Source organism: Elaeis guineensis, chromosome 6 (genome assembly GCF_000442705.2).
Source record: "Elaeis guineensis isolate ETL-2024a chromosome 6, EG11, whole genome shotgun sequence".
NCBI lineage: Eukaryota > Viridiplantae > Streptophyta > Magnoliopsida > Arecales > Arecaceae > Elaeis > Elaeis guineensis.
This window is the reverse complement of record NC_025998.2, coordinates 88,956,743-88,983,953: the sequence shown is the minus strand read 5'-3', so window position 1 is coordinate 88,983,953 and position 27,211 is coordinate 88,956,743. Positions and strand designations below refer to the sequence as shown.

At 38.1% G+C, this 27,211-nt stretch overlaps 1 pseudogene; it reads right to left on the bottom strand.

The window, feature by feature from the left end:
- The window catches only part of LOC105034987 (histone deacetylase 8-like), an 86,436-nt pseudogene extending 63,621 nt beyond the window's left edge, over positions 1-22,815 (bottom strand).
- Positions 22,816-27,211: the final 4,396 nt, after the last annotated feature.

The following is a 27,211-nucleotide window of genomic DNA, read 5'->3' as shown; positions in this document are numbered from 1 at the left end:
AGAAACTCAGGGAGGTCCATGAAGCTCATCATGGAATGGACCATATCTAATAGGATCCGATTTCTCCATTCTGAAACCCCGTTGAGTTGTGACGTTCCAGGTAGAGTCCATTGAAAAACTATGCCATTATCCTTAAGATAGTCTAGAAACTCCCGACTAAGGTATTCACCTCCTCGATCTGATCGAAGAACCTTAATGGATTTTTCTATTTATTTTTCTACGTCATGTCTGAATTCTTTGAACTTTTCAAAGACTTCAGACTTGTGTTTCATTAGAAACACATACCCGTACCTAGACATATCATCGGTGAAGATAATAAAGTAGACATAGTTGCCTCTAGCCGGCACATCAAATGGGCCGCACACATCCGTATGTACTAGGGCAAGTAGGTCTGTAGCCCTTTCTCCATGTCCCACAAAAGAGAGCTTGGTCATTTTGCCTTGAAGGCATGATTCACAAACTAGATATGACTTGAAAGTCAACGGACTCAATAGTCCGGATTTCTCTAATTTGTTAACCCTGTCTTCCGCTATATGACCTAGCCTTAGGTGCCACAGATACCTATCATTTAGACTATCTCTAGGCCTTTTAATTCTTATGGCATTCACATTTTGCTCGATATTAAATACAGATACATCAATATGTAGCTGATAGAAACCATTAATAAGAAAACTATTTGCAACTTTATTATTTTCATAAAATATGTTGTAATAGTTCTTATGAAATCTAATCACATAGCCTTCTTGTGCTAAACATGAAACAGAAATCAAATTTCTGCTTGCTGCAGGCACATAATAATAGTCTCTAAGAACTAAATCTAATCCTAACGGTAATCACAAAGGATAGATTCTCATGGCCACAGTAGTAACTTTTGCTCCATTTTCGATGCATAGGATCATATTCCCATCCCTCAGCCTCCTGCTCTCCTCGAGACCCTGCATAGAAGTGCACAAATGAGCACTTGAACCAGAGTCAAGTACCCAACTGGATGCAGAGAAAACCATAAATTAGATTCTATAACGAGCATTCCTCCAAAAGGACCATCCTTCTTGTTCTTCAGGGTGGCCAGGTACCGAGGACAGTTTCGCTTCCAATGGCCATCTGAATTGCAGTGGAAATATTTTTTCTTTTCAGCAGCCTTCTTCTTCGGTTCCGTCTTCTTCTCCCCATCCATCTTCTGCTTCTTCACAGATTTTTTTTTTCTTTCTAAAAGACTTTCTCTTGGAAGAAGTCTGCTCCACAGTAAGAACTGATCCTTTTGAACCCTTCAAAGAAAGCTCAACCATTACCAATATGTTCATTAACTCAGCCAAGGTATACTGCATCTCATGCATATGGAAGTTCATGATGAACTGACCATATGTATCAGACAAGGATTGAAGGATCACATCAATCTAAAAATCCCTGTCTAAGATGCACCGAACTTCTCAAGCTCCTCAATGTCCTTGATCATTGACAAACAATGATCTTGGATTGACTGCCCATCACATATTTTAGCCTTAAAAAGCCTTTGGCAGACTTGATACTTGGCTGCGTGACTTTGTTCACCAAACAACTCTTGTAGGTGAGCCAACATTTGGCAGGTAGTCATAATGTTCTCATGCTGGTGCTGCAAGTCATCAGACATGGCACCCAACATGTAGTACCTGGCTTTGTTATCATCATCCATCTACTTTTTCAGAGATGCTCTTTGTTCAGTAGTCGGACGTGCTGGTATGGCAGATGGGTCCTGGTCCAAGACATGAGTCAGTTTTTCAGAATCCAGAATAATTCTGTAGTTCCTTAATTAGTCCTTGAAATTGGGTCCAGTCAATCTGTGGGTGTCTAGTATTTTGGTCAGGGGGTTGGACACAGACATGTTTCCTGTAGAGAGTCAAGAGTTTCTAGTTAGATTTTATAATCAGACTTAACTAATTTATTTAGGAGTTTTATTTTTAAACAAATTAGGCTCCCACTATTTTCTCAGATCTCTACACTCTCTAGGTAGAGATGTGAAAATCTCCATGATTAGTGATTTCTAATGGGTGGTGCGGTCTCACTGACTGGCTCATCACCTCACCTAACAGTTATTGGTGATGGATCAACCGATGAGTGGATAATTCTTGTCTAATAATTTTTTAATCATGGTGCACCCAAAACTTGGTCTCTAATTTATGAAGCTCACTGTGCCTGAAATATTGCTCCAATCCTTAGTTAAGTCAGACCCACCATTTGCATAAATTAGATTCTTGATTAGGTCCCTCACCGTATCCAGAATATTGAGCACAACCCATCCTCTAATCCGTAGCATCCAATGTCTAATGGATATAGTTGCATCTTTTCGATGCAACTGAGCTACTGTAACCAGCCGAGAACAATCAACATCGAGAAGGGTCCGCACATCCACAATGGTGGAAGACCGTAGACTTAATATTTTCTTAGGAAGATTTGATTTAGGTCTCATTAAACTTGACTTGACATAGTCATAAAAATTATGACTAACCTAGTGACATGGGCTAGCTCGAATTGTTAGCCACCTCAAATCAGAACTGGATCGACACATATGGCCAGGTAAGTGAGACCGATGGGAGGGATATGCCATTAACTTGACAAGAATGCATTCGAGTCGAGTAGCTCCCAATTAAAAACCAGTCGGCCGCATCTGCCCAACTTACCTTAGACACCAAATTATCGAACTAGAACCAATTGGGTTAGTCTACAATCCAGGCTCTAACCATTGAGCCAAATTAGGTCTTAACTTGATCGAGTCACATCTGAATGTGATTCGACCTTGACTTAGACTTAATCCTATTAGGCTGGTCAATTATTAGCTTTCATGATCCTATCTAACCAACTTTTGATTTGGTTTGATCAACCGCTAGACCTAATTGAGCTACCCAAGTTCGAACCCAATTTTATGAAAATGACTTAGATCTGAAATTCTCAATTTTAGACCTAATTTAATTTCATCAGCTTAATTCATTAATTAAGTCTTGGGTTCATAAACAAAATATGTAAAATAAATCCTAGGGTTTCAGGATCTAGGATTTTGCAGAAAAGTAAGTTTGATTTCTGATTAAGAATGAACGCGCAGCACCCCTACATGCCATAAGAACACCCCATTGAATGGGAGGAGAATATTTTAAACTCTACTTTATTCTTATGACCGAACGGCCATGAAGAATACCTTAATCAGAAATATTGATTTAACTATAAAACTAGTTAGATCGAAGTTACATATCACATATATAATTTCAGATCTAACTTATACATGCTTTGCACACATCTCATGTATTAAAATCTAATCTAATTAGCATGCTTTTAGATCTGATAGATCATATGTAACATCTAAAAAATAAAATTTAAATTTAACTATTCAATATAAAATCTATTCTAGATAGTTACTAGAATAATTCTACAACTAGTCTAGGCATGCAGCAGATCAATCTTATGAATTAATTAAATTTTATTTTTTATTTTTTAATCTGAATATAATATTTATAACATCAAAAAATTAAAAAATAAATTATATCTAATTTATATTTTAATCATATTAAAATATAAAACTTCAAGACTATTCATAGTTTAAACTATTTCTAGTCTAGTCATGCATCTCATACATGTTAGATCTACTTAGATTTAATTTTAAATTTTTTAATTTTAGATCTAATTACATCTGATATGATATCTGAAATTTATTAATATTAGATAAATAAAAATAAAAATTAGATCTAAATTAGATCTGAAATAGAGCCATCAACCTGGCTCTAATATCAGTTGAAGAAAAAACCACCTTTTTCCTTGTAGGATCTTCTAGATCTAATGAGATCTGGGGCAGAATATTTTAAAAAAAAAATTATCCTACTTTATTTCAAATCTAAGATCTATTAGATCTAATTCTTATTATTTAATATTTAATTTAAAATAAAATCTAAAACTTGAGGATTAGAGAAATACCTCTAGGGTAACTAGATTATCCTGTAGATGATCGCAGCAATGCCCGAGATTCTAAAATAGCCACGTAGTTGTCTGGCTTCCATCGGTATCCACTCGAGTAGGAATTGGATCATCTTCTCCTCACAAATTTTTACTCTAAAAATCAGATCTAGAAGATCTTCAAAAGATCTTCTGAAGCTGGAGCAGCAGCTTCTCGACAAATCCCTGCAGCCTTCTGTTCAGAGAGCCACCACGCCTTGGACAAGCACCAGATGGATGTCCAACTTCTTGAATGTGAAGAGGGGAGAGAGAGGAGTAGAGGGGATATAGATAAGTGGAGGAAAATTTTATTTTTGCTGGTATTGAGCAGATTCTCACAACTAGGTGCAGACAGAGTTTAAATAGACCCTACTGCGCCATGCAGTGCCACATCATTCGACCAATCAAAAAATTCTAATTAATTCTAAAAAAAATTTGATTGATAGAGTGATGTCATCTAATCATATTAGATAAGAATCTCCTCAATTTTCACCACTGTTGGCACCAACACTGGATAAGCACAGTGAGATTGGCACCCCACAGTCCAAGTCGATCAAGGGATCAGAGTCCTCATCTCATGAGACTCTATCCTTATCCACTTGGGGTGCAAGCCATATCTGATTATGGCACCCACATTGAGGGCTAATTTAGCAAGTGGACACTCCACTAAAACTCTCCAATGACCTTTTGCCAAGTGGCCTTCAGTCCAAGGTCCATGGGTCAATATTTGACCAATGTCCTAAAACGAAAATGGCAGGTGATAGAAATTGGCAGGTGTTGTCTTAAATTCATCTCATGAATTAAGACAAGATTTTTTTGAGCTGGACTGGCTCTAGTCAGACTGAGAGAAACCTTCTTAAGGTTTTTTGGGTGAGTCAAATCTCATTTGGCTCGGTCGAGATGAAAAAGATTGCACGAGGAGAAAGTTAGGCTCAATCGTGTACTAGCACGATTTTCTTGGGCCTAATTGGATCTAATCCAAATCAATCGAACTGGGATAGCTTAATTGATGACATCCAGATCTTAACTCTTATTTGTGTGATCCAGTTAGGTTCATTTCCATATGGTAATGAGATATGTCGTGATCTCATCATCGACATCATCGAAACTCCTTTCGATGGATCAGAACTCTTCTGATTCAAATAATTAGAATGATCAATCATCAAGATCATTCTAATTGCTCCCAAAATCTACCAGTGACATCTAGCAGTATATGGTGGCAACCCATCGAAAATGAAGATGAACCTCTCGATGCAGCTACTTGTGTGATTGAGTTCTTCTATCATGAGTCCCGACTGAATTAGGGTTAAGGTAAACTCGTCAAACCCAACATCAGTCATATGAATCAATCGATCGATCCAAATCCGATGTGAAACCTTAATGGAAAATTCTTTTCTATTATTTCACTCTGCCATGGCTATGGGCTTAAGGACTCGATCTTTCGATCATCATAGGACTACTCCTCTCATTTACCGAGATTGATAGATCCCATCTTGGTGCAATCTGGTTCCTACCATGAATATGCTATAGCCAACATACACCTCAGGATTTTGAATGGCTAGAAGATTGAGTTATAGTATAGTCAAACTATAACACACTCAGGGTGAACTGTTGATGCACCTCAGGTCAAAGAACTAGACACACAGCTGCAGCATCGAGCTAGTCATCGACGAGAAGGTAGACTTCCTTATGACTGCTCGAGGTGGTCACGCTCAGTACTCTCATTCTCAATGAAAACCTATACTCTCACTCCAGTGTCTCTATACTGTAGACTCAAGACTCATCTACCCTAAGAAAGTGATCGTACACCAACCTTCCGGATCGATCACTATTCTCATGATGATCCTATGATCAGGAGCTTTTTATGAGTTAGTTATGTAAATTCATGCCTTAAATTTTTAACTCTTGAAAATATGAATTAATATTCCTACTAACTCAAAGAATGTATCACAGATATAATGTACACAATGTGATAGTAGAATAACCCTTTTATTCATTTATAATCAAAATTATAAATTTGCCCTTACATTTGTACAGGAATGTGTCAGCCAATCTGGCATCTAGGGTACACATCTAACACACATATCATATATGCATGAATTTAGGTCTAATCTAAATTATATCAGATCTGATCATAATCTTAGATTACATCTAAATTAGATCATAAACATCACATGCAATAAATAAAATCAGATTTTATCACCGATCAACATAAACTAAGACAACAGTTTCACTGTAAGGGGTAAACCCTACAGCAGGACAATCTTATGTTAGTTTGTATGATCTACTATTAATTAAATTTAGTTCAAAATATCATATATCAAATTTAAATAAAATTAAATTTTAGATTTAATATATACATATAACATGTCTAATGAACCTAGGCTCTGATACCACCATTGAAAAATGTAGGCGATTTTATGCATGTATTTCGAAATTTTTTCGAATAAATTACAGTGGAAGATAATTAGATTAATCAAATTAATATAGCATATATATGATCTAATTATTAAATCAATCTATTCTAAGATCTATGATATGATATGTTGTATATAAAATATAAAAAATACTGAAGATAAAATTAGTATGCATGTATGTGAGCAGTAGATCACATCTACTTCTAATCTGAGTTTAGAACTTGATACCTGAGCATGGATTGATGATCATCGTTATTGAGAGACATGGTGAGGATGATCCTTGCTAGTTGCTCAGAGCTACACATGCATCCGATATCTGTAGGAAGTCCACTCGAAGCTCCAATTTGATCGATTTTCTCAGGAGTGCTAGCTCGTACGAAGATCTTCTTCTTGGTAGATCTGGATTCCTTCTTCAAATCTCTAAAATCTTTTTAAAAATTGAAGATGGACTTCTATAGGAGATGAAAAAATAAAAAAAGATAGAGAAAAAACTATTTTCTCTCTTATTTTTCTCACTTCTTAGACCCTGAGGTAGAAACCCTAGAATTCAGCTTTTGTGCTAACCCAAAGAGAGAGAACTCTCCTCCTTTTTTTTTCACACCATGAACCACCCTTAAGGACTCCTCACCATGTAAAGCTCTCTCTAGTTTTACTCTTACATGCACACATAAATAAAACCCTTTTATTATGGCGTGTAAGGAGCAGGGGAGAAGAGTCCTAGAAATCTTGGACTCTTCCAAGAGATACCGCCTCCTTACAATTCCTATACTCAAAACACATCCAAAAAAATATGGGACACCCATTTTCATAATTTTTTATGATAAATTAGTTCTCCAACTAATTTTTTATGAAAAATCTCCTCAAAATGTTGCACACATAAGGAGAAAAAAAATAAGTTGGTGTGTAGAGTGATTTGGATAAGAATAGATTCTCTTGATAATGAATATTTTAAAATCTAATTTAAAAATTTTTCTTTTATCAAAACCAAATCAAATTTGGACATGGTAAAGGGAGGGATAAGAGCTCTTTGGCATAAAAAAATCTCACACAAAAACCTCTTGAGCATGGAGAAAGTTGGCATCAAAGTGGGAGGCACATGGGGAGGAAGAGTCCAATACAATATGGACTCTTAGTTTTCTTATTTGAATCCAAACTAAATCATATCTGGTTTAGTCCAAATAAAATATATAAAACTCAATCTAATTAGATTTATAAACTTTTAATCAAATTTTAATCAAATTAAAAATTGATTGAACCAAAGTTCTGATCAAATCAGGGATAATTCTCCCTTAGCAATTAGGTCATCTCATAACCTAATCGGGTCAAACCTAATTGAATCTAATTTAATTAAATTTTATTTAATCTTATTTACTCAATCAAATTGATCTAATCAGTAATTTAATTATTAATTAATTTTTTATTAATTTACTAACACTTGGTGAATTAATTTATTATAACTTTTGCATAAGATTAATCATCAATCGAATTGATGATTAAGCCCTTGAATGATTCTCAATCATGGATCTGCCATATGATCAGTCAGAAAATTTTTTTGAGTGTGATTCTATAGGTTCGAACCTAAGTTGATAGTATGAAATAAATTTTTAAACCAATCGATGTAACCATCTAGCAATGGTGACCCAACATTCAGATAGGTCGAATGATGGCGAAGTAACATTCAAGAACCTACTAGCATATGGTTATTGTATAATTCATCCCTTTGACTCTAATGCTCGAAGATGATCAAGGATTTAACTATCAATTCTAGATAAATCATTTATATTATATTTTAATCTTTCAAATTCATCATATGAATTATCTGGATCCAAGTTTTGCTAAATTGAAATATATTGATACATTAACTCCTACTAATTTGAAGGGGTCAATTCCATCATGATTCATGCACCGACTTGACAAGTATTTGACTGCACCCAAAAATCTTTCGTTACTGAATTAGAAACTTAATTGTCTGGCACCAAAGTACAGTGAGTTATTTGTAAGTCACCGTGATGATCTCAGATTGGAGTGACACTTATACTCATACCCTTCGCGAGCTACCCTTGACAGCAGAGTACTCCGTAGTTGGTTATGTTCAATGATGATGTATTCCTACATCTCACCTACATGCCGTACCAGTATTTTCATACCATTTAGTTATGAGGACAACCAACGCATATGTCACACAATGACCTACACTTGATATCGCTATCGTTCTAGTAATAGCGTATTGTTTGGTCATAAACCAATTTAAAGACTACGCGATAAATTCTCCTTTATCGATCAAAGTAGTCCTAAGGTCTTCATCATAATATAGGAGTTCATTAGAAGATGTAACCTTGTGATGAAAAAGATCAAATAATTTTTATTATGTATCAATTCATATATATTTATAATTAGCACAATCGTCAAACGATTGACTTTAGGACACATTTTCCAACAGAATCAACATAACTCAAGAATACATGCTGATGTTGATATTCTACCATCAGCATCAGTGTATCTTCCCACTCTTAACTCTAACCCTTCTTCAAAGATGAGGAATAATCTCTTAGTGCTTCTCAAGTACTTAGAGATATTTTCATAATAATTCAATACTCCTAGCCTGGATTCGACTAATATCTGCTCATAACTTTCACAGCAAAATATACCAAGTTGAGTACATGGTATGGCATATACTTATATCTAAGAGTATAACGGATCTCTCTTGGAGGTTTTAATACTGAACCTTTTCAGTACCTCTTCTATGCATTTGTCTGTGAAAAACAAATATCCTTTCAAGATCTATCTTTATAGACCTTTATTTTCTGAATGTTTGACCTAAGTTTTTGATAAGAAAATTCTATATGCAATCATATCATAACCGGTGTCAGCATGGGACCCTTCCACTGATCTTCATGTAACTTCATAATTCCTAATATCACATCATTGTAGGTTTTGAGATCATCCGTATGTTCCCAATCTCTCTCGAAAAATATTTTCTCTGAATCCTTTGTAAGAATATCTAGTGCCCTTTTAAAGGATGGGAGATCCTACTAGATTTATGAGGTGGAGGTGGTACTACATATACTGCCTCATCTTAAATAGATTGTACAGGTCCTGTGACTCATTGTTCTTTAGAGATTCTTTCTTTGAGTTCATCCTCCCATTATTTTCAAAAAAATAGTATGATTGCTCATAATCACATTATGAACCACTGGAAAGAGAAAATGACATCCCAAACCCTTTTGGGATACCCATAAATGAGCTCTTACAGACCTATCCTCTAACCTATCTATCATATCATATCTCATATGATGTGATGAAACCAACTCTAGAGAGAATCTAATTTAAATTTTAAAAATTAAACCTTGTTCCTAAAAAAATAATAGTTAAATTAGTGACATTCATGATGGATCGGACCATATCTCATACAGTACCATCGCTCCTCATAAATATCCCGTTGAGCTAAGATGTATAAGGAGAATTCCATGATGAAACCATGCCATTCTCTTTAGATAACTGATAAATTTTTTATTTGGTATTGCATCTTCGATCTAATCAAAGTACCTTTAGAATTTTTTTGATTTACTTTTCTATTTCACATCTGAATTCTTTGAATCTTTCAAAATCTTTAGATTTATATCTCTCATACATATACCTATACCATGACTATTCATCGATAAAGGTGATGAAGTAGTGATAACCTTCTAGTCTGGCTCATCAAATGGGCCATGCACATTGTATGTATACTAGGGTAAGTATCTCAGTGGTCCTATCCCTTTGACCCACAAAAGATAGTTTGGTTATTAATTCTCAAAGAGATGATCATAGACTAGATATGACTTAACAGTCAATAAGCCCAATGGTTCATTTTCTCTAGTTGGCAAATCATTTCTTCTCATATATGACCTAGTCAAAAGAACCATCTATATACTTCAGGTTGTTTAGTTCTAGATCTCTTAGATCCAATGGTATTCACTATTTGCTCAAATAGGTTCACAAATGTATCATTGTGTAAATGATAAAGAACTAAATCTAAATGGTAATCACCGAGGTTAAGTGCCCATAGCCATTGTGCAACTTTTGCACCATTGCCGACTCAAAAGAGTACTTTACTTTTCTTCAGTCCTCTTTCTTTCTTAGACCATATATTAAAGTACGTAATATGCACTAGAGTCTAATGAAAAAGAAAAAATCGTAGATCAAATTTGAGTAATTCGATATACCTTTCAAAGGCATGTAAATGGTTCTTTAGATTTTTTTGATATGTACCTCTGAATTTTTCAAGGTCCTTTAGTTATTAGCATATTGATCAATTCAGTTAAGGTGCTACAATATTTATTCATAGTTTCATAAACTATCTATATGAATCAGAGATTGCAGGATCAAATCCATTAGTAATTTCTTATGCATGATCACGTCGAGCTTCTCAAGCTCTTTAATGTCCTTGATCATCAATCATGGACAAACTGCCCACCATGTATCTTATGCACTGTGCGACTCTGATTATCTCACAATTGTTGCAGATGAATCAGTATGTCATTGGCAGTATACATGTCCTTATGCATACATTAGAGTTCATCAACTATGGACTCCAATTTATAGTACTTAATCTAATTATCAATGTCCAACCATTTTGTTAAGTATAGCTTGTTGACTGTAGATTGGATAAGCTGATGACATTGGGTTAATCTGATTAAGAACATGGTTTAATTTCTAAAAGCTAAGAACTATTCTTAGATTTTTAAGCCAAATATGTAATTGATTTTGGTTAAGTGATTGATATCTAAGATTTGAGCTAGAGCACTGGAAGTTGATAAAATTGACCACAGAGAGTAAAGATTTATTTAGATGATTGTACTTATAATAGTTTGTTCTAGAGACTTTAAAAACAAACAAAGGCTCCCACTAATTTTTTGAATTTCTCACCCTCCTCGGATGGAGAAAATAAAAATTCTAACGTGATAAGTGGTTCTAGTGGATGCTACAGTCCCATCGATGTATGGCACCTCACCTAACAATTATTGGTGACACATATATCAATGCATGGATAACTCTTTGTCCAGATGCTTCTCCAAACATGTTGCAGTGATTTGATCTCTAAGTCCTGTAGCCTCATCTAACAGTTATTGGTATATTTTTTAGTTAAGTCTGACCTACCGTTCACTAGTGAGTGCAGAGTCGTTATTGGATCTCTCACCTAATAGTTATTGAGCCAACCCCATCTTTAGCCCAAGGCATCTAATGCCAATAGAGTGGTTGTGCCTTTCCAATGTAACCAAACTACTATAACCAATCGAAAATGATCAACGCCGCAAAAGGCACCTACATTCCTACAACAATAGAAGACTAGTAGACTTAATATTTAGTGGAGAGATTTAGATTCAAGTCTCTTCTAATAAGTCACATACATCTGATGTAATGACTAATCTAGTTTGGGTCAGCACATTTCATGTCTGACCAATCTAGTCAGCATGGATGAACTCGAGTCAACAAGTAACCTAATACAAAATATAATCTTCCAAAATGGTCAGATAAGTAAAGATGAGCGAGGGTCTCCCCATTGCTTTTTTTAGACACCAACAAATTGATCAGATCAGATAACAAAACCAATTAAAGAGCCACCATTTAAGACTTGCCTTAGACACTAAATTGGTTGATTAGAATCAATTATGTTAACCTATAAATCCGAGCTCGAACCGCTGAGCTAAATTCAATCTTAATTGAATCAATTCACATCAAATGTGAATCAATTTGACTAACTACAACTAAATTTAATTTTTGAGCCCCTTTAACCTAATCCCAACTAAGTCTTGATTAGGTTTAATCAACTACTTAAAATCGAAAAGACTTCTAATCTGATCTAATCAATGACCCTAGTTGTAGTTTAGTCTCTAAAGCTAATTTGTTTAATTCATACCCAAAGCTCATATTTTATGCATTGAAATTTAGATCTTAAATTTATAATTTTAGATCTTATAATTTTGGATCTTAATTCTCAATTAAGTGTATTATGTACATGGATTTAAATTTAGATTTCGAAATAATTTCAATTTTTGATCTAAACTATTTGTATTGTATCTTATACAATTTTTCTATCTATAGAATCGAATCGACTCATCCTGATACACGAATTGATTTGTTACAATAAGTCGGTACAATACTGAGACAAATAGAAATCTGTAGACTTAACCTGCACAATTGAGTCGGCTCATCAGCAAATGAGCTGATCTATCAGGGTCTTAAGTTGACTCCAACAAAATAAGTCAACTCACCAAGCACTCGAGTTGACCCAATTAAGAATCGAGTTGACTACACAGGTATGCCAGTCACAGTTTCATGATTTCATACAAACAAAACCTAGGGTTTTAGATCTAGATTATGCAGAAATTAAGTTTTAGATTGTGTGTCAAAACAATATATCATATATAATATTTAGTGATCTAAAATATATGAAAATACATGCATAATCTAATTTAAATCTAAAATATATAATTTTTTATTCGCTACTCATTTTCATAGAAAACATCACAGTTGGCACCTCTATACGTCATAAGAGAAAATCCATCGAATGGGCAAGAGAAAGACTTTAATTCCTTCATCTTCTTATGACCGAACGGCCATGATGATTATTCCAATTCGATTACTAAGCTACTAAGAGATTAATCTAACATATCACATATATAATCAATTAAAAATCAGATCAATTATCTTTCACATGTCAAATATATAAACAATAATTTTGAATTTATACATATATGAAAAAATTTTAGCAATCATACTAGATCCAAATTAAACTCAAATTAATATATTCAGATCTAAAACTAATTTTAGATCTGAATAACTCATAATTTATTTTAGATCTAAAATAATTTTAGATCCGAAACAATCTTCCAGTCACATTACAATATATAAAAAATTCAGATCTAATATTAATTGATATTCTACATCATTCTAGGACAACCATTCAGCATAACAGGATTATGCCAGGGTAACCATATTTCAGAATGATGTTGATCATCTAATTAATCTTCAGATTTAATTTTTATAAATTAGATTTTAGATCTGAGAGATTTTTATATTCGTATCAGAATGTAGCTCTGACACTACTGTTAGAAAAAGCAATGATTTCGTACGTATAGTTTAAAATTTTTTCTAAACCTTATGCAGTAGAAGTAAATAAATTAAAATATTTTTAATTTAAAACACATACTAGATCTAATCTGAAAACCATACATAGGATCTTGACATGAACATGCTACATACCTTGATCTAAAATTTGAAAAGAAAAACAAACATCAGTAAAATAAAATTGGAGATCAGATCTCCATACCATCGAATCCTACGGATGTCTGGGGTTCCGATTGTAGCCGCGCATGCACCCGACCTCTGTTGATATCCACACGGAGATGCTTGATCGGAGCATTGAGATCACCAATGTGCTAGTACTTTACAGATCTCACTCCTTAGCTTTGGATCTACATCTCTTTTTCTAGATCTCGAAGAAGATCACTGTGGGAACTCTTTCGCACAGATCCATCAGGATCTGAACTAAATCACCAAGAAGAAAAGAAGAATCTTTCTTCTTCTTTTTTTCTCTCTCTTTTTCTCTCTTAGATCTAGTCTTTATCAAATCTTGGCATGGAGGTTGAAGGAAGGAAGAAGAAGAGTTGAGGCGTTGAGATATTTTGATGTCCTAAAGAAGCCATCTTCATCTTCACGCCAAAAAACGTCAAGCCCCATGTATTTTTGTCGCACAAAACAAAAAAAACTCTACTCCCAACCACCTCCTCACACCCTAAAGGATCTTTTCTCCTTTGATCTTAGCCGTTCAAATCAAAAGAAAGGATTAGATGGGCATTGAGATAGTGTTGTGCGGCAAGAAAGAAACTCCCACAAAAAAATTAGCACATGCCAATAATTATTTCTCAAATTTTTATCACACAAAAAAAAATTTCTTTACATACCATATTAGATAAGATTTAATTCTATTTTAAATTAAATTCAAATAAAAATTAAATCTGAAAGAAATAGAATCCTAGGTAAGGTGGGGTGCCAACTATTGGCGCCCCCTCCCCTTCACACATGCAAAAAGAAAGGGGGCAAATCTTCACGTGCTCCCTCCCCTTCTTTATATGAAAATTGGAGAGAGAATCTTAGAAAATCTAGGTTCTCTGAGTCATGGTTCATCTGATTCAAATTTGATCTCAATCAGATTCAAATCGAGTCCCAATCGAGTCGAATTCGAAAGGATGTCAAGCCTGATCCAATTAAGCTTGAAATCCAAATTTGATTTAAATAATTGAACTCAAGTAATATTAAATTAAATTAAATTAAATTTAAATTAATTAATATTTAATTCATAATTTAATCAGTCTCAATAAAATTATAATATTTATAATTAAATCCCTGCACTAACAAGTAGTAGCTGCCAAAATTGTAACGCTTACAAATTAGCAGTTTTTAAAATTCAAACTATCAATCTGATTGATAATTTGAATATGATCTAAGTCATTGATTAGGTCATACTCTTTTTGTGTATGAACCTTCAGGTTCTATTCTGTCTGGTAGTGAGATATATCGTGATCTCCATCACAGTATCATCGAAACTCCTTTGGAATGATTCCAACTTACCTCAACAGGGATCTTTGATTTGAAAATGATCCTAGTGAGTTTTCATGATCCACCAATGATGTCTAATAGAATGTAGTAGCAATCTAGCAGAATAGAAAAGATGAACCCCTAAGTGTAGTTATCGTGTGATATAATTCTTCTATCGTGAGTCCCGACTAGACGGAGGTCATAAAGAACTTGTCAAACTCCATCGTCAGTCATATGCTAGATTGGCTCGACTCGAGTTCATTTATAAATTTTATGAAATTTTTTTTCCAGTATTCACTCTTACTCAGGCCAAAGATTTTTTGAACTTAGTCTTGCGAATCGTATAGGACTTCTTCTTTTCTACCAAGATCGATATATTCCATCTAGGTGCATCCTACTCCAAACAGTGAACTTGAACCTACAAGATTGGCTTCTTAGTTTGACTACTCAGTCAAGATTGGCATTCCTCCACCCATCCACATCCCTTATTTCCTAGGAGATTCTTCAGTAGCAGCAGTTGACATTCAGTTGAGAGATAAAGAAAGTCAAATTCAGCTATTGAAACATCATTTGGCAAGGGTTGGGAATCGAATGAAGCAATTGGCAGATAAGCATAAAAGTGACAGTTTTTAACATTGGTGATATGGTCAATGTTAAATTGCAACAGTATGTTCAGAAGTCTCTTCACAAGGGCTATCCCAAACTTCAGCCATATTACTTTGGTCCATTTCCAATAATTGATAAAATTGAGAAAGTTGCATACAAGGTCCAGCTGCCCTCAGATTCCTTGATCCACAATGTTTATCATGTCTCCTTGCTCAAACCAGCTTCAGCATCTGTATCTGATTCTGCCACTCTTCCTCCTATGTCATCCCATTCTACTATCTATGCTCAAGCTATTTTGGATAGAAGGATGGTGAAAAAGGAAAATGCTGCAACAACTCAGTTGTTAATTCATTGGCAGAATACATCTCCAATAGACTCAACCTGGGAATTTGCTGATGAGATACAATGGAGATTCCTAAATTTTCCTTGGGGACAAGAAAACTCAAGTGGGGAAGTATTGATATGAACTGAGCAGGTCGAGACACTTAAAAAAATAGAAAGTTTTGGGGAATTAATGAAATGCAGTGCTGAAGAAGAATTAAGGAATTGAGAATAAGAAGACACGGTGCGTTGAAGGAAGGTGCGAGAATAACAATTTTTCAACAGCTTCTCAATAGTTCAACAATAGCTGGAATCTGATTGGTTGCTAGCTAGAATTTGTTAGGGAATTCAGTTAGAAAGTTACTCTTTTAATAACTATTTTCTCGATTGTAATCTCTATAAGAGACTAGCATCTGTAATCTGAGCCATTCATGAAATAAAATCAGAAATTTTTCTCTAGAATTCTCTTTTATTTTTTTCATTTTATTCATTGTTCACATCACCATCGCTCCCTTCGTCTCATGGCATTCAGGCTGCCCGCCCGCATCTCCAAGTTCCTCTCCTTTCACTCTCCGAATAATCCATTTATTTTAGATTGAAAGAACAATAGCTTGCCATTCTCCTCCTTTTGGTTTAAAATTAGTTTTCTAGGGTTATAATTTAATTTTTGAAAACTTATTGTGTGAAAATTATAGCTGTTAGATGTGTATCCTAGAAGCCAATCTTGACTGATACATATCTTTCTTTAGAATATGTTTTGTTCTTGACGGGCAGTCTTTATAATCAATCATTTCATTTGTGTCCATGATTTGTCTTAGAAATTACAAAGATGATTTTGTATATTCTCAAGGTATTGAGAATTTGAGACATACATCATTAGTGGTTAATTTCTAAATACTGTCGATTGAAGGAAAGTCACAGAGGATAGTGATCAATCTATTCAAGATCGGTGTATGGATCACCTCCCTTTAGGGTAGATGAGTATCGAGTATGTGGTGTAGAGACACTGGGGTGAGAGTATAGGTGGTTGTTAGAGAACAACTTGTAATAAGTGTGATCAATACGAAAAATCAATTGGATGTTTTTTCACTCATCAGTGGTCTTCTCAATGCTGCAGTGGTGTAACTGGTCCTTTGACCTGCGGTGTATTGGCTATGCATAGTGAAGCTACTTAGTTTGACTATATATTTTCTTGGTCCCTAGATGGAATATATCGATCTTGTAGGAATATATTTTCTTAGTTTGACTACTCAGTCAAGATTGGCTTCTAGGATACACATCTAACAGCTATAATTTTCACACAATAAGTTTTCAAAAATTAAATTATAACCCTAGAAAACTAATTTTAAACCAAAAGGAGGAGAATGGCAAGCTATTGTTCTTTCAATCTAAAATAAATGGATTATTCGGAGAGTGAAAGGAGAGGAACTTGGAGATGCGGGCGGGCAGCCTGAATGCCATGAGACGAAGGGAGCGATGGTGATGTGAACAATGAATAAAATGAAAAAAATAAAAGAGAATTCTAGAGAAAAATTTCTGATTTTATTTCATGAATGGCTCAGATTACAGATGCTAGTATCTTATAGAGATTACAATCGAGAAAATAGTTATTAAAAGAGTAACTTTCTAACTGAATTCCCTAACAAATTCTAGCTAGCAACCAATCAGATTCCAGCTATTGTTGAACTATTGAGAAGCTGTTGAAAAATTGTTATTCTCGCACCTTCCTTCAACGCACCGTGTCTTCTTATTCTCAATTCCTTAATTCTTCTTCAGCACTGCATTTCATTAATTCCCCAAAACTTTCTATTTTTTTAAGTGTCTCGACCTGCTCAGTTCATATCAATACTTCCCCACTTGAGTTTTCTTGTCCCCAAGGAAAATTTAGGAATCTCCATTGTATCTCATCAGCAAATTCCCAGGTTGAGTCTATTGGAGATGTATTCTGCCAATGAATTAACAACTGAGTTGTTGCAGCATTTTCCTTTTTCACCATCCTTCTATCCAAAATAGCTTGAGCATAGATAGTAGAATGGGATGACATAGGAGGAAGAGTGGCAGAATCAGATACAGATGCTGAAGCTGGTTTGAGCAAGGAGACATGATAAACATTGTGGATCAAGGAATCTGAGGGCAGCTGGACCTTGTATGCAACTTTCTCAATTTTATCAATTATTGGAAATGGACCAAAGTAATATGGCTGAAGTTTGGGATAGCCCTTGTGAAGAGACTTCTGAACATACTGTTGCAATTTAACATTGACCATATCACCAATGTTAAAAACTGTCACTTTTATGCTTATCTGCCAATTGCTTCATTCGATTCCCAACCCTTGCCAAATGATGTTTCAATAGCTGAATTTGACTTTCTTTATCTCTCAACTGAATGTCAACTGCTGCTACTGAAGAATCTCCTAGGAAATAAGGGATGTGGATGGGTGGAGGAATGCCATAAAGAGCTTCAAATGGGGATATGTGGATAGCAAAGTGGTAATTAGTGTTATACCAAAATTCTGCCAAAGGAAGCCAAGCAGTCCAAGAATGAGAAGATTCAGCAATAGCACATCTCAAATATATCTCTAACACCTGTTCACAACCTCAGATTGGCCATCTGTCCGAGGGTGATAGGCTGTTGAAAATTGAAGACCCACCCCTTGTAAAGAAAATAGCTCTTTCTAGAAAGTACTTAAGAAGATTGGATCTCTGTCAAAAGTTATGGTTTGAGGTATCCCATGTAGTCTATAGACTCCCTCCACAAAAACTTTAGCCACTGACTGAGTTGTATAGGGATGAGACAAAGCAAAGAAATGGCTATATTTAGTCAGCCTATCAACTACTATAAAGATGACTGATTTGCCATGGGATTTCAGGAGACCTTCTATGAAATCCATAGTCAAGTCAGTGAAAACACTGTAGGGTTCAAGTAAAGGCTGCAGCAGACCAGGGGTTGCCACAGTTTCATACTTATACTATTGACAAATAGCACATTCCCTGATATAATTTCTGACTGATTTTCACAATCCAGGCCAATAAAAAAATGCAGACATCCTTTTAGCAGTGGCTTGCACACCAGAGTATCCTCCAATTGAAGAATTATGAAAAAAGTGCAGCAACTGAGTTCGTAAAGTGCCCACATTTCCCACTACCAAATTCCCTTTCCTCCTGAGTTGTTGTGAATAAAAAGTATAATGGGCATGAGAGTGAGGATCAAGTTGTATATTTGCAATAATCTGCTATAAAGAAGGATCGCTCTGCCAACTATCTTGAATTTGCTGCAACAATTCAGAAGTTAGAACAAGTGTACTCAGGGCATATATACTAGTAGAAGCAGCCCTGTAAAGAGCATCTGCAACCACATTCTCTTTGCCTTTCTTATCCTGAATTTCAAAGTCAAACTGCAGGAGCTTTGCCAACCATGCTTGCTGTGTAGGAGTAGTAAGCCTTTGTTCAACCAAATACTTAAGTGGATGATGGTCAGTTTTAATGATAAATCTCTTGGGAAGTAAGTAACATTCCCACTTCTTGATAGCAAATAAAATAGCCAACATCTCTCTATCATAGATAGAAAGTTGTTGGTGTCTTAAGGAGAGAGACTTACTAATATAGCCCAATAGATGACCATCTTGTAATAAGACTGCTCCAATACCTCCTCCAGATGCATCAGTTTCAACTACAAACACCTTAGAATAGTCAGGTAGTCCCAATACTGGAGCTGAAATCATGGCTTCTTTAAGAACATCAAATGCTTTCTGAGCCTGCTTATTCCAAGTAAAGGAATCCTTCTGCAACAGAACAGTCAAGGGATTTGAAATCTGACCATAATTCTTTATAAATCTCCTGTAGTAACCAGTAAAACCAAGGAACTCTCTTAATTGCTTCACTGACTTTGGAACAGGCCACTGTTTAATAGCATTCAATTTATTAGGATCAGTTTGCATGCCTTCAGATGAAATATAATGACACAAATATTCAATTTTAGAGCAACCAAAAGAATATTTACTCATCTTGGCCCACAGATGATGCTTCCTCATTTCCTTCAAAACCATTTCCAAATGCTGCAAGTGTTCCTCTTGACTCCTACTATATATGAGGATATCATCAAAAAATATCAATACAAATTTCCTTAGAAAAGATTTAAACACAGAGTTCATAAGAGCCTGAAATGTTGAAGGGGCATTGGTAAGCCCAAAAGACATTACCAAAAACTCATAATGGCCTTCATGGGTACGAAATGCAATCTTATGTATATTTTCCTCATCCATCCTTATCTGCCAATAACCTAATCTTAGGTCTAGTTTAGAGAAGATAACAGCATGGTCAAGTTCATCCAATAACTCCTCAATTACTGAAATAGGAAACTTATCTTTAATGGTAAGAGAATTAAGGGTCCTGTAGTCAATACACATATGCCAAGTCCCATCCTTCTTTTTGACCAAGACTACTGGACTAGAGTAGAGGCTTGTACTGTGTTGAATAACACTAGCATCTGGCATCTCCTGCACCATCTTCTCTATAGCATTTTTTTGGAGTGCAGCATACTTATAGGGCCTTACATTTACAGGCTGAGTTGCTTCTTTTAAAGGAATTTTGTGATCATAAAGTCTCTTTGGAGGTAAACCTTTTGGTTCCTCAAAGATATCCTTGTAAACATGCAATAACTACTGTAATTCTGGCCAATTATCAACAGCACAAACCTCTGCAGTATACAGAGATGGAGAGTAAGGAATGAAAGAGCTGCCTTATTGTATCAGTAATTGCATAGAGGCCAGTTGATCAGATTTATTCCCCATCTTATTAAGCTGCTTTTCAGTCACTACCTCTATCACATCAGAATTAATTCCTAGCAAAACACAATCTTCAGTCCCTTTTTGAAATTTCATCTGCAAAGTTTGGAAATTCCACCTTATTTCTTCCAAAGTGGCTAACCACTGTGCTCTCAGGATCAAGTCATAGTTATCCAGGGGTAATATGAACACTTCTGTCATAAACGTTTGACCCTGCACTTGTCAAAAAATTTTTTGCACACTGAATGACACTACAGGTTTTGTTCATTAGCAACTTCCACCAGTACTCCAGATACTTGTTCCATTGGACAGTTAACCTTCTTGGCCACTTGCAGACTCAGAAAATTATGAGTACTGCCTGTGTCAATCAGGATATGAATAGTCATTTTCCCACACAAACTTTGAGACACATTATCTGGACTCCTGTTGTGCCCCTAAGGGCATTCAATGACAATTTCAACTCTGGTATTGTTTCTGGTTCATCAGTTTCATCCACATCTTCACCTTCATCAATTTGTAATTGCATCATAATTAGTTACCTCTTCTTGAATTTATGGCCTAGCACCCTATTTTCATTAATCTCTTTACTGGTTAACTTGTTTGGGATTCTAGCATTGGTAGCAGCAAATTTGGTGTTATTGGTGGTATTATTGGCAGTGGAGGTGTTATTGGTATTTGTGGGTTGGGTGGTGGAAGATTGTGGCTGATATTGGGTTTGAGGAATGGTGTTTGCAGATTTAAAAAATGAAAACATAAGAGGAAGGGGTTACAAGTTTGGTCATTGGCTTTGGTTTATTCTGTAATGCTGCCACTGTGATTTCTTGAAGCCTTGCAAGTGAATGGGCCTCTGATAATGTTTGGGGTTTAAACATTCTCACAGGCATTTGTAACTCATCCACTAACCCAGTCAAAAAGAAACTCAAGGCTTGGTCCTCCCTAATCCCTACCATCGGATAAAGAATATCAAAGGAGTCTAAATACTCCTGTAATGAACTAGTTTGCCTCAAATTCTTAAGATCTGCTAGAGCATCATCAAAGGCCTAAATTCCAAATCTAGATCTCAACCCTTGAACATAACCCTTCCAACTCTCATAAGCCTCTTGACCCTTAATTCTAATAAACCCTTGGTGCTATTGCAAGGCCTTACCCTCTAGGTACAAGGCTGCCAATTTCACCTTATTTGCAGGCAAGGTATTTGTAACCTCCAAGTAATAATCTTCCCTAGTCACCCAAACTTCCAATTCATCACCATTAAAGCAAGGAAAATCCAATTTTGGATAATGCATCCAAGATTGGCCAGATTAATCACTAGAATGATCTCTTGTTTGAGATGTCCCAGCTTGATTCAGATTAGCTGCTAACTCTGTGTTTTGCAGACTAATACCTGTTAATAGCCCTTTGAGTTCTGAGATTGTATTGTTGGTGCTTATCTCTGCCTCTTTACGCAACTCCATTTGCCTTTGCTCCCATCTATCCTCGAATTCCTTCATCATAGCCATCATCTCCCTCCGCCACTCCTAACCTCTTGTTCCCTCTACCATTGTTGCCAGGATTGGAGCTTTGATACCAATGATGGGAACTATTAATAAAATGGAAAAACAAGAGAGAATTCTAGAGAGAAACTTCTGATTTCATTTCATGCATGGCTCACATTACAAATGCTAGTCTCTTATAAAGATTACAATCAAGAAAACAGTTATTAAAAAAGTAACTTTCTAGCTGAATTCTCTAAAAAATTTCAGCTAGCAACCAATCAGATTCCAGCTATTGTTGAACTGTTGAGAAGCTATTGAAAAACTGCTATTCTCGCACCTTCCTTTAACGCACCGTGTCTTTTAATTCTCAATTCCTTTATTCTTCTTCAGTGCTGCATTTCATCAATTCTCCAAAACTCCCTATTTTATTAAGTGTCTCGACCTGCTCAGTTCATATCAGATGGGGCCTTGGTGGAGGATGGAGACCATGTTCCCCACCCGATCCACATTCTCCGGGTGCTTCCCCAAGATGAGGAAACCAGGGCTGATGTCGGTGTCGAAGATGCTGGTGCTAGCATCCTGAGCAAGCATGCCCTTGTGCCAGGAGATGTGGATCCAATTGAGAGGAGGAGATGAGGATCGCGAAGTCATGACGGTGGATTGGGGATCCGGGTCATGGAATCGCACATTAGGTTGCCTTTGGTAACGGATAATCTATCAAATTGTTGATAATTTAAAATAAATTATTAAATTATTATATTTGATATATTTTTTGATAATAATTTAAATTATTTTGATAAGAGATCATCTAGATTATTTTAAAAAAAAATAACTATTCAGATTATTATTTATTTGACAATATTATAAATTTTTTTTTAAATAAAATTATTTCTAAAAAAAAATCACACAGAATCTATCCCTCCACCCCCTCCCCTGATGGCTCTCACCCTCCCCTTATTATATATAATAATATAATATAATATATTAGAATATAATATACTATTATCATATTATTATTATATTTTTATAGTAACTAAATTATATTACAATAATATAATAATTGATAATATATTATAATATATATTATATAAATCTTATTATATATAATAATAAATTATTATATTATATTATATTATATTATACTATTATTGTTGGTGCAAAAATCCGCCTGCGTCGGAGAAGCTGGAGTCGAGGGAGTCGCGATCGCCGTCGGGACCTGCAAAAGAAGTCTAAACCGGAGTTGGGATTGCTCCGGCAAGACCCTCCAACGCTCAAGTCAGTTCTCTGCCCCTACAAGAATGGAGTGCTCGAACAAAAATTTTAGCAGAATTTTGGGATAGAAATTAGAGCTTAGAGAATAACGTATTTGGGGTCCCCCTTTTATAGGCAGAGGGGGCAACAGACTGATAGCGATGTTTATAACCGTCTGGCAGTGGGCTGCTCAGGATCAGGAGGAGTTTGTGGCGCAGAGTAATGGAGTGAAATCGTGGGCATCACCGGGACATGCCACGTAGAGTCTGTTGCGGGGAGTGGATCGGCGTCCGTTGTCGCGACTTGCCAGAGGGTGGAGGAACCATGCGGTATCCGTCGCAGGAAGTGGAGCAGGATCGTGGCCATTATTGTGGTCTGCCAGGGAGTGATGGAGCCGCGCAGAATCCATCGCAGGAAGTGGAGCAGAGTCGTGGCCGTTACTGCGGCCTGCCAGGGAGTGATGGAGCCGCACAGAATCTGTTGCAGGAAGTGGAGCAGAGTCGTGGCCATTACTGCGGCCTACTAGGGGGTCCAGGCCTATCGGCCGAAGTTTGGTCGGAGTCCGGTCTCCATAGAAGCCCGGATGGGGATCATTTGTCGAGGAGTCTCGGCCAAGGCCTGTCTACAATGGACATCCAAACGGAATTCGTCCATAATGAAAGCTTGGGTGAAGGCATACGGTGGGAATCTGGCACGGGCCGCTCGTGGTAGAAATTTGAAGTAGATCGTTTGCAGCGGAAACTCGGAGTGGGTCGCTTGCGATAGGAGCTCGGAGTCCGGCTCCCGTAGGAGTCTGGACGAAGTCTTCCTGCAGTCGAAGTCGGGGACGAGATCCTGCTCCCATAGGAGTCCGAGCGAAGTCTACCTGCAATTGAAGCTGGGGGTGAAGTCCGGCTCTCGTAGGAGTCCGGACGGAATCTACCTGGAATTGAAGTCGGGGGCGAAGTCTGGCTCCCGTAGGAGTCCGGATGAAGTCTGCCTGCAAGTAAAGTCGTGGGCGGAGTCCGGCTCCCGTAGGAGTCCGGATGAAGTCTGCCTGCAAGTGAAGTCGTGGGCAGAGTCTGGCTCTCGTAGGAGTCCGGACGAAGTCTGCCTGCAAGTGAAGTCATGGGTGGAGTCCGGCTCCCGTAGGAATCCGGGTGGAGTCTTCCTGCAGCCGGAGTTGAGGACGAAGTCTGGCTCCCATAGGAGTCCGGATGTCGCAAAGAATCCGATCGACGCTGGCGGGGGCTTGTCCGTCAGCAAAACTTGGGAGCGTTGCGGAGGCTCGGAGAGATGTCGTCGGAGGTCGAAAGTCGGTAGGATCCCCGGAGGGTCACTCCTGTCACGAACTTCGGCTGGGGGGTATTTTATACCTAACACCAGTCCCCCTACTTCCGAGTTCGAGTTTCGAATGAAGGAAGTACAGAGAAGTTTTCGCAGCCGAAGTTGTCCCCTTGAATCCTGTGTACGATCGCCCTCAGATATTCTAGCATTAAATGCGCACGTGCTGGAGTCTTTTCAGGGGCGATCCGAAGGGACCTTTCGGAATTTTTGCTGGTACATTGGCCCTGGCACGGCGCAGTAATGGCTCTGTCAGTTGTCAACCGCTTTTAGCCGCCTGCGGTGGCGAGTGGGACACGTGGCAAGCGTGGGTCGGCTTGGGGAGATCCGCGATCATTATAGCGTCGGATCCCAGGGTCTATTTAAACCCGCCTTTCCGCCTTCAGGAGTTTCATTCTTCCTGAGAGTTCCATGTCTGCCTTCCCTCCGAGAGCTCTTATCCTCTTTGGCGTCCACCTTGGCCCTAAGCGTTCTTCGAGTCATCCCTGTCCTCGCCCCTCTGCATCCTTCGGAGCGATCTAGGTTAGTCCCGAAACTTTCGTTCCTCTTCTTGCCATTTAGGGGCCTTTTCTCCTTTATTTTTCTTCTGTCGCATTCCTCCGGTTTGGTCCCCCGCAAACCTTTCGCCCCTTGTCCCGCTTGATTTCTCCAGGATCTTTAGGGCCCTTATTTGAAATATTTTCCGGCACCTCCGCCTCTAGTGGTTCCGGGAGTTCGTCCGCCTCAGCCCTCTAGAATCCCCACACTGTAGACGAACCCACATCTGGGGCTGGTCCTCGTCCGATTTTTGCGCCGGGTGCCATTCCTTGTTCTCTGACTTCAGACGAACTTCTACTGATAAGGGTTCAGTATGGAGTTCCTCCGGAGTATGATTTGGAGCTTCCTGGTCCCTCCGATCGGGCTAGCACCCCCCCACCGGGTCGTTTCTGCCTGTATCAGGAGGCCTTCCGTGCCGGACTCCAGCTTCCGCTTCCACCCTTCGTCGTCGCCCTTTTCCATTTCTTGGATATTTCTTTAGCTTCAGTAGCGCCGAATTCCTTTAGGTTTTTGATAGGGTTCCTCTCCCTTTACCATGTAGTCGAAGTTCAGCCGTCTCTTTCTTTGTTTAGGCACTTCTACACCTTCAAGCGTCACCCCTCGACAAAGGACTGGTGGTATTTCTCCCCCCAGTTTGGCAAGAAGGGGTTGCTGAAAGGTGCTCCCTCTTCAATCCATAATTGAAAGGGGAAGTACCTCTTCGTCCATTGCCCGACCTTGAGGCTGGGATTGCCCCCTTAGGGCTCCCTAAGGGACTCTGTCCGTCGGGCTCCTAGCCTGGGGGAGGATGACCTTCACGCCGCCCGGAGGCTTCTTGATTATTCGGCTTCTTCCCTTCCCAACCTTCTGAAGGAGCAGTTTTTGTTCAACATCGGCCTGAGTCCCCTGGACCCTGCGAGTATCCCATCTTTCCTTTCCTCTTTTTTTTTTCTTCTTCTCTCTTCTCTTTTTTTTTTTTTTTGCACACCACTTCTTCCTTTTTTACCCCATCACTAATCTTTCTTCTTTTTCCTCTCTTTCTCTTTTTTTTTTCTTTTTTTTTTTTGAGGGATGGACGCCGAAGTAGCACGGATGCTCGCCAGGGGTCTCAAGGCCCATAAAAGAAAAGGCACCGCGGCCTCTGGATCGGTGAAGAAGGCTAGGATGGAGGAGATGAGCTCGGCCATGCCTGCCCAGGCGGCCTTCGCAGTCGAAGTTCCTTCGGACGTCGAACCTCCGGCTCCCCGGGCTTCTTCCAGGAGTCCCCCCACTGAGGTTCCCGTTCCGGGGGTCCGTTCCCTGGAGGCACCCGGGGTCGAGAGGGGGAGGAGAAGAAAGTCGGTGGCCCGCAGGGTGAGTAGCCGCCGGGCCGCCATCGAAGAGTCCCACGGTTCCGAAGAAGAGCCGGGGGAGAATCCCTTCAATGATAGGGACTTAATAAAGCGGCTGATTGACGGCTGCATCCTGCCCGAGGTCGTTCCGAGGATTGATCGTGCCGATCCCAAACAGCGGGTTTGGGACTCCCTTGGGTCCTTTCTCGAGGTAAACAGATTCATCCTCCTCCCCCTCCTCGCTCCTTCGTTTAATTAGCTTCTCGACCTTCGTTCTAACCTCCTAGCCGCCCTTGCAGATCGGGCACCAGCTCCTTACCAATATCGAGGTGATGAATCGGGCGAGGAGGGACACCATCCAGGTGGAGGAGAGTCACTGGGCCGAAGCTGCCCGCCTCAAAGAGAAGGCAGCCGAGGTAGTCACCCTCCAAGAGGCCCTGGAGAAAGAAAAGCAGGCCCTGGAGAAAGAGAAGCAGACCTCGGAGGAGACGGCAAGGAAGGCGGAGGCCGAGGTCGCAAACTTGGCGGAGCAGATCTCGGTCCTGGTCTCGGAGGCCAGGGCTCTAGCGGTGGAGGAGTTCAAGGCCTCTGCGGAGATGAGGGATCTGAACGTCAAGTTCGGTCAAGAAGCATTCATCAAAGGATTCGAGCTCT